The sequence below is a fragment of the Pteropus medius genome, unplaced genomic scaffold (genome assembly GCF_902729225.1).
Source record: "Pteropus medius unplaced genomic scaffold, Ma_sr-lr_union100, whole genome shotgun sequence".
NCBI classification, from domain to species: domain Eukaryota; kingdom Metazoa; phylum Chordata; class Mammalia; order Chiroptera; family Pteropodidae; genus Pteropus; species Pteropus medius.
In genome coordinates, this window is record NW_024342474.1 from 2016153 (window position 1) to 2024282 (window position 8130).

An 8130-nucleotide genomic window follows, 5' to 3' on the forward strand; every position below is an offset into this window, starting at 1 on the left:
AAGGAAACCCTGTACTCTATTTTCCCCAATCCTCTAGCTCTAAGCAACCACTAATCTACTTTCTGTATCTATAGATATGCCTATTCTGGATATTTCATACAAATAGAATCATACCATATTTGGTCTTTCGTAACTTGTTTCTTTCAATAACATAATGTTTTCAAAGTTCACCCATGTTTTAACATATATTAGTACTTCATTCCTTTTTATAGCCAAATAACATTCCATTGTGTGAATAGATCACATTTTATTTATTCATTCATTAGTTGATGGACATTTTTTCCTCATTTTTTGGCTATTATGAATAAACCTGCTGTGAACATTGATGTACATACTTACATCAATGTGGATATATTTTCAGTTCTCTTGGGTCAATACTTAGAAGTGGAATTGCTGGCTCATATGGCAATTCTACGCTTAACTTTCTGAGGAATTGCCAATCTGTTTTCTAAAATGCCTGTACCATGTTACATTCCCCACCAGCAATGTCTAAGGGGCCTAATGTCTCCATATCTTCTTACACCCTCCTTGTTATTATCTGTCTGTTTTTGTTATAACCATTCTTGTGCTTTAAAGTGATATTGTGGAATTTGCTAAATAATACATGTTACATACTGTGCTCTGAAAGATTCTAAAACAAATGAATCAAGAGCTGGCTTCCTACAGGGATGCCAAACACATGGTATTTGAATTGAGTCTTCCCGTTTCCTTTTCATTCTTACTCAGTAAACTTTTTCTTCTTTTGCTCTTTTTTTTCTTTTTCATTCACAGCAAAACATAATCTTTATTATGACTGAAGAGCATGAGCAGTGCTAGTGAAATATCTGTATTAAGCAAAAACGGGAAGCTGTACATTCTTAAGTGAAATGAGAAATAATTAGTCCCTGAGAGTGCTCAAATTCTCATCAGAATAGCATTAACACATTTCTGTCTGTGTTCTGGGATGACATTCCTTTCTTCATCTTTCCGTCAAACTCCTGTTCATCCTTTGAGTGCTAAATCAGAAGTCACCTTTTCTGCAAGGGCCCTCTTGATGTCCCCAGGTAGATTGTGTTCCTTTGGTACGTGGGCATATCTAACCTTCTGATTCTCTTTGTTTTCTTGTCCCTTTCAGGCTTCTGTAGCTTCTGGGAGGCAAGCATTCAATCTGGTGGGACCCACTACATTCTTGTCAGAAAAGTACTTATTAAAAATGCTTTTATTTAAACATCAACATTTAAGAGAGCTAAAAACTAATTATTTACTTTGGAATGGATTGCTTTTCTATTTTCTCTGCATTGTTAATTATAAGATTTGCAAAAGTATTGCTTTTTACTATATTTTCTGTAATACCTATGGAATTGCAGTTTTATTATAATTTAAATACATTTCTATGAGTTGTCTTGGCACTGACCTATCACTTCTGATATTATTTCTATGGAGAAAATATAGTTCAAATTCTAACTTACTGATTTATGAAGATTTTGAGTACAACTTGATTGTAAATGCATAAGTCCTTAATAGTTAAACCAGAGTATCAAGCCTAGTATCCTTTTAGAGAAAAAAGAAGAAGCTAATCTTCCAGTACTTGTCATCATTTAGTACCAACAGCGAAAGGGTGTATTGAAAATGACAATTTACTTAGCGAATTTCAATCCGAAGTCATTGTCCTATAGTGGCAAGAGAAATTCTAAGAAGAGAGGTGACCTTGGGCAAGTCACAGATGCTCTTTGGATCCCATCTTCCTCATTTGTAAAATGAAAGAACAGGATGAGATGATTTCATAGGACACTGCTAGTTTTACCAGGCTACAGTATATAAAAGCCAGAATCATGTTAACTTGTAATTTTTCATTCCAAGTTTAAGATCTTTTGTTTTAATAATTGATTCTTTATTCCTCAAACAGACTCATAAAAACACTGTGAAAAGTGAAATGGAACTCCAGCTGAATTGAGGTCAGAGCCTACTATAGAAAGTTGGAGCTGTTGGAGATTTTCCATTTACCCACTAGCGGTGCTTCTCTAGCTTTATCCTTAAAGTCACTGGACTGCTGACAAAAGTAATGAAATTCAAGTGTAGAATCCACTGAGTCTGCTTTTCCATAATAAAAATCAATAGTTCCTTTCCATGGATGGACTACATTGATATATTTATCTCATCCAGGAATGGGCACATTAGGGATGTTAACTCGATAAATCACAAGCTTGTAGCCACAGACTGGGGTTCTAGGAAAGACCGAAGTGCTGGGTATTGAATGGGAGCATGGGCTGTTGGTCTTCCTCTGATACTTCAGGTGTTTCCAGGACCTGTGAGAAACTTTCCTTTTAATTGTGACCTAGTATTAGGGGCCTTTAGGATATTGGAGGATTAGAATGAAGGTGGTTTTCTACGTTACAGCTGTGTTTTGTTACACTGCTAATTGTACTCAACTTCTTCCCCCAGGAAGTTCCTGGACTTTGGTTTGGCAGATCACAGTCAATTTGTCAAAAATGTTTGGATGCTTCATGCAAACAAGACTAAAGCTCTGTCTATATGCAAATAAAATTTCTTGGAAAACATGGCATTCAGTCAAATATTAGGATCTTTGGGGAAATAGTTGTTTGTGACCATTTGAATTTTGGTTCTTTAACTCAGTGAAACCATTTCTGTAGAGTAGCCTGAAGCAGCATTTATGAATTTTCATAAGTGGTCATTCTTGAGTCATTTTTATTTTCTAGAGTCTTTAGCTCTGGGCATTTTCAGATAAGCCAAGGCACAGTGGGATTCTGATTCTAGGTTCTGAACTCCTCAAGTCACTGTCAGACGAGTTTGGGAGCCTATGGATTAAATGTGGCCTCATGTAGAGCCCCAGGGGGCCTCCCAGTCATAGGTTCAAGTCCCATAGCCCTTATTTGTTTTAAGCAGAGTTATTGCCACCCCTCCCAACTCCCCCCCACACCCCCGCCCCACCGCCTCTCAACAGGTGAAATGTCTAGCCCAGATCCTCCTCTGCAGTCTCTGTTCCATATCAGCCTGATCCCTCTGACTGCTGATGTCCCCACCTCACCCCAGGGAGATAGGAGTATTTGATCTCACCAGTAATCTCCAGCCTTTATGCATCCTGGAGGTCTCAGATCTGTGACATCTTTTAATATTCTAAATAATAAAATAGGGTAGATGTGAGCTGTGTTTTCACAATACCACTCTAACCGATAGTATTTGGCCTGTGTATGTGATTAAAGTACATCTTTCGTGGTACATATACATCTGCTTTTCATATCCTGAGAATCTTACTTCAATTAATGCAGCTTTTTCTAGTCTTGTGTTCGGGATATCAAATCTCCACAAAAATCAATTCTTACTCCTTTCTACCCTCTCCTTCTCATGTAAATAGTAGCTTGATTTCTTCCCCAAAATGGCATTAAAGTGCCTATGGTTCTGGGGAATGTTCTTTCTTATAAGAAAACAACAAACATTTGAGAGTGAATTTTTTCTGATACACACACTCACACACACACACATGTTGGGGTGGGAGTTTTGTGTCTTTTGTTTTCTGAATGCTGTAAAATGTTGTCTAGCTGATCCCTATTTCCATGTAAAGTTATAGGTAGTAATAGAAGTCCTCCATAGGGCTCACTGGGCTTATTCTCTTTTTTTGCATCATCTCATTCTCTTCTCCAGCAATCCTGTGAGTCAGGTATTACTAACATTTCTATTTTATATACAAAAAAACTGAAGGCCAGAGAGATTGTTACTTGCTCAGGTTCACACAGTCAGTAAGTATATATCCAAACTGATATCTGTCTGACTCCAAATTTGTAACTACTGTGCTCACTGCCTATGAATCTTTTGAATCCCTAAGAGCCCCCTTTTCCCTCACCAGTTGACCTTTGCTTTGTGTGGGGAAGTGCAAGTCGTCGGGGCATGAGAGGGCTGGGTGTGCAGACTTCTCCTTTCCACCCTTAAGATCCATCAACCTCTTCTCTTGGCCGATCTCTTGTTACTAACACTTCTTGCCACCTCTCCAATGTCTCCTTTTATTACTCTGTTTATTTTACTTTGAATGTATTACCAGTTAAATCTTCGAAGGGGGATAGGGAGTGAGCAAATAACGTTTCAGGTGTTGAATCAAATTTCAGATTTTGGCAGCAGCTTTATAAGAAGAAAGGAAAGAGTGGGGGGATTGGTCACTGGATTCATGAATGTAAATCACAATTTATGGTTTAATTTTAGATATTTCTGCTCTATGGAAACGGCTCTTTCAAAAATCACCAGTGAGATAGATTCCTTATTGTCGTGTGCCAGGCCATCCACAGTGTGGCACCAATCGAACACACTTAAACTTGCAGCCCAGGAAACCAAGCGCCAGTTCTGAAGGATACCTAACCTTTTTATGCCTCGCACCTTTTTATGCCTCTCACCTCCACCTGTTGAACTCCCACCCATCCCACCTATCCCAAATGGCACCCTTGGGGTCATTGTTGTGGCCTTTGAACACCTCTGTATCTTTCTTTATGGCATGGGTGATGTTTTACCTACAATTGCAGCGATTAGTGTACTTGCTTTATTTCCCTAATTAGAACATGAACTCTTGGAAAGCTTGGACTACTTTTGAGTCAACTCCAAATCTCCAGTGAATAGTACAGGGCCTAGTAATTGCCAACTGCTCCAGGGATTGGAGATAGGGATTGAGTTAGGAAAAGCCACATTGGGAACACATGTCTCAGTGTGCCCTTTATTCTGGGATCATTTCCCTTCATTTTCTATATCTTTCCTTCCTGTTGCCTTTAGGTGAAAGAACAGGTATGCAGACTATTAATAGTAATTTTGTGGCTCTGTAATCTATGTTAAGACAGATAATCTGTAAGTTTTTATCTATAGCTTCATGACTTGGTTGAAATCTCCTAGGGTCTTTGTGAGCTGTGTTTGGAAAAGGCACTGATGATTTTTTCCTATCTTTTCTTTGCCCCTTCTTGCCTGTCACATTATCTCTGTCCTTATAGACTTGTTGACAAAAGAGGCTTAATTTGGGGAGGCCACATGGTATATTGAAAAGGTATGACCTTTAGAGTCAGATTATGTGTAAACTCCAATTCAGTCACTTAGAAATGTCATTCTTATCCTCAGTTTTTGATCTGTGAAATGTCATGCAATGAGATAAGATGTTTAAAGTGATTGACAAACTCAAGTCAGTGCTCAATTAATATAAATTCTCTTTTTTCTAATCAGAACTAATATTATTCAGCATCTAAAATGTAAGTAATGCACTGGCTACTTTTAAATAGTAACACTTAAATGAACTGTCATGATGTTAAGCTGGATTTATGTGAGTATAACAGAAACGTTTTAAAATCCAAGTTTATCTTATAAAGATAGTGTTTAAATCTTTTGTAAACTTTTCTGTAGATGCACATAAACCCATGAATGTGCAGTTCTTTCCTATAGAATGTTTTGGACATTATGAATTGCTTGTACTTAGTATAGAGTACATTTTAAAAAATATTATGATTGTTTATTTTTTTTAAATTTACCATTTTGTTTACTCCTTTTTCAGATTAATATTGTCAGTCAATACCAGTAACTATTAAGAATCATAATAGTAGGAATCCAAGACTTGAATAAGATTAAAAAAAAGAAAAAAGCTAATTTAAATATCTGATTAATATAAACATAAATAATGAGCAAACATATGGAATTCCTTATTTTGGATGCTTTTGAAGATGAACACTACACACATTAGTCATATAATAGATTATAGATAGGGGAAAACTAATTTCCAAGAGTTAAACCAAATCAGAAACAATTAAAAAGTTATCTTACTATTCAAAAAATAGTATAATAAAGAAATGGTACTAATTATTTTTATTTGATAACCATATATGTTTTCTAAGTCTGATGTGAAGTTTTAAAGAAAAATGTAGAAAACAACCTACCTTAGCTCTTTCATTTGAAAGATTTGGTAATATACCAAAGAAAGAGAAAGTAGTACAGCTGGTATTAAAGCTAAATGAAAACAATAGAACCAGAGAGATGAGCAAGTGTGGGAAGATTCATTTCCCAATTATGAGGAAGCGGCCTCATTTTAATGTTGGCAGAAATTATCTGCTATCATTAGTTCCAGGCTAAAGTAATTTTGCTTAGAACTGTACAATGTTAGGATGCTGGAAAACCATTCCTTGGGGAAATTGGCCAGAGCTAGAGATCTATGTGAGGATGCACCGAATGCCCTATCTTGGGCTATCTTTGGAACAGGAATGGGATGTACCCTATGCTCTGCCTGTCTAGCCAACCTACACCCAGAATTTAGATAACATAAGAATTCTGTGCAGTTTCGATGTGCCGTGACACGACATACACTGTGATTTATATAGAAATGCTACGGAGGTTTCAAAGGGGGAAAGGTCACTCTCTAATGAGGGTCTTCACAGAGGAGATGAGATAGAAATCGAGCATCAAATGATGGATGTTATTTAGTTAAACTTATGGTGGGAGGGCTTTTCTTGAAGAGAGAACAAAATCAACAAAGAAGATGGAACAAAAAATGAAAAAGCCATACTTTCTTAAAATAAGAAGCTTACAGGTTTGAATTAGTGAGTCGAGAGTTAAAAGGTGTGTATTTACAGATGACTCAAAACAATTGTGGGGCCCTGAAGTAGACTCACAGAAAGCAAAGGCTTCCATGTTTACTACTTGCACATGCAAAGACTCCTGATGCTGTTCTCTTCACTCTAAGGCTCCTGGTCCAGATCTCAGAGCTGCAAGTTCAGGCAAAGTTGTAAACTAGGTTAAGATTAGTCAACCTCATCTTTCTTTCTAGAGCCTTCCTTTTCCCCCCGCCCCCCTTAAACACCCACTGTTCTATGGTGGCTGTCCAGACCCTACCTAACTCTGTCCGTATTAGCAGAACCATGTCTTAGGTGTTTGGTTATGGACAAAGCTTTAACTTAGTGACTCATCTGTGGCAGGCCATTGGGGGAGGCAACTTCGGCTGGTGGAGGAAGAGTGTGGGCTTCCTCATTCCTCATTCCTCAGAGAACACCATCTTGGAGCCTATCATACATTCACGGTAATGTTGGCATACCCCTGGGAGGAAGTCACGGTCATAGTGGTTGCTGCTTGTCTCTCTCTGTCATGGGAATGAGGCTGTTTATTCTTCAGGGTAAAGTTAATCATTCTCCTGAATGTGGTTCTTTTTTGTGCCTCTCTCGTGCAATCCTCTGAGCCTGAGGGTGGGAAAGGAGAGCTAAGAGCCTGGAATGGAACTTGTCACATGGAATATCCAATAGTAATCGATAACCAGAGTGCACTTTGTGTTTGAGACTTATTTGATATTTGAGAGATTTTTGGAATATAATTGTTTTCCAGCTCTTTGTCTTGACAGATTGAGATGACTGATGATATGTGATGTCTCAGGAGATAAAATGAGCAAGGCTAGAAAACATATAGTTTTTCTGACAAGGGACTTTTAGGATGCATTAGAGAAACATAAATATTTTTTTTTTAACTGACACCTTGGTTTTTGTCTTTCACCCTGACTGACAAATAAGATATCTCCCAATCTCCTCGCCAAAGTCCTCTCTGAGGAATAAACAGATTGTGCGTTGTAATGGCTGTGGTTTAGGTTTAGAATCTGGCTTACCTTTAAATCAAGTGAGGCTTGTTTCAGTTATTTCACTGTGAAAACTGAAAAATTGTGTTTGGAAAAGATTTTCTCCCTCTATTTAAACATCTTTTTTTCTTAAAAGTTAAGCTTGTTATTTCAAAAATGTTTTTCAAGTCTCTTGAAATGAATTCTGATATTTGCAATTCTTTGACTTCTTTGCTGGAGATTAAAATCTCTGATCTTCCAAGGAGATGTCATTAACCAAAGTAACAATCTTGGTGGAACGCTTTTGAGGCACCAACCGAGTTAATGATTATTAGCCAGCAAGTTCCTATCAAGGCATCAGTCAATTTTAGGTATAGCTGGAGAGATGAACAACAACACCTGTTAATTTAGGGGTTCTCCCAATGACAAACTGGGCTCTCTTATACTTTAATTTGGGAGAATGGCACAATATCTTATTTTAATTTGTTGCTTCTGAGTGGGATAAATGAGATTCCAGAGAGCCAGTGTTCATCATGTTTCTTGGTTGTAGTAGTTATTTCCCCTTGCCTCCCCTGCCAAAAAAA

General features: G+C 37.5%; 1 long non-coding RNA gene across 2 annotated transcripts in view; it reads right to left on the reverse strand.

The window, feature by feature from the left end:
* Positions 1–6494: 6494 nt before the first annotated feature.
* LOC120604984 (uncharacterized) overlaps positions 6495–8130 on the reverse strand; it is an 11446-nt gene continuing 9810 nt past the window's right edge. The window contains exons 1-3 of one of the 2 annotated variants that reach the window (XR_005653475.1): positions 7598–8096; positions 7040–7181; positions 6495–6713 (exon numbers count right to left, since the gene is read on the reverse strand). This is a non-coding gene — a long non-coding RNA (uncharacterized LOC120604984). Of the gene's footprint in view, positions 6714–7039; positions 7182–7597; positions 8097–8130 lie in introns of those variants that run through there. The other variant, XR_005653474.1, reaches the window with a different exon arrangement.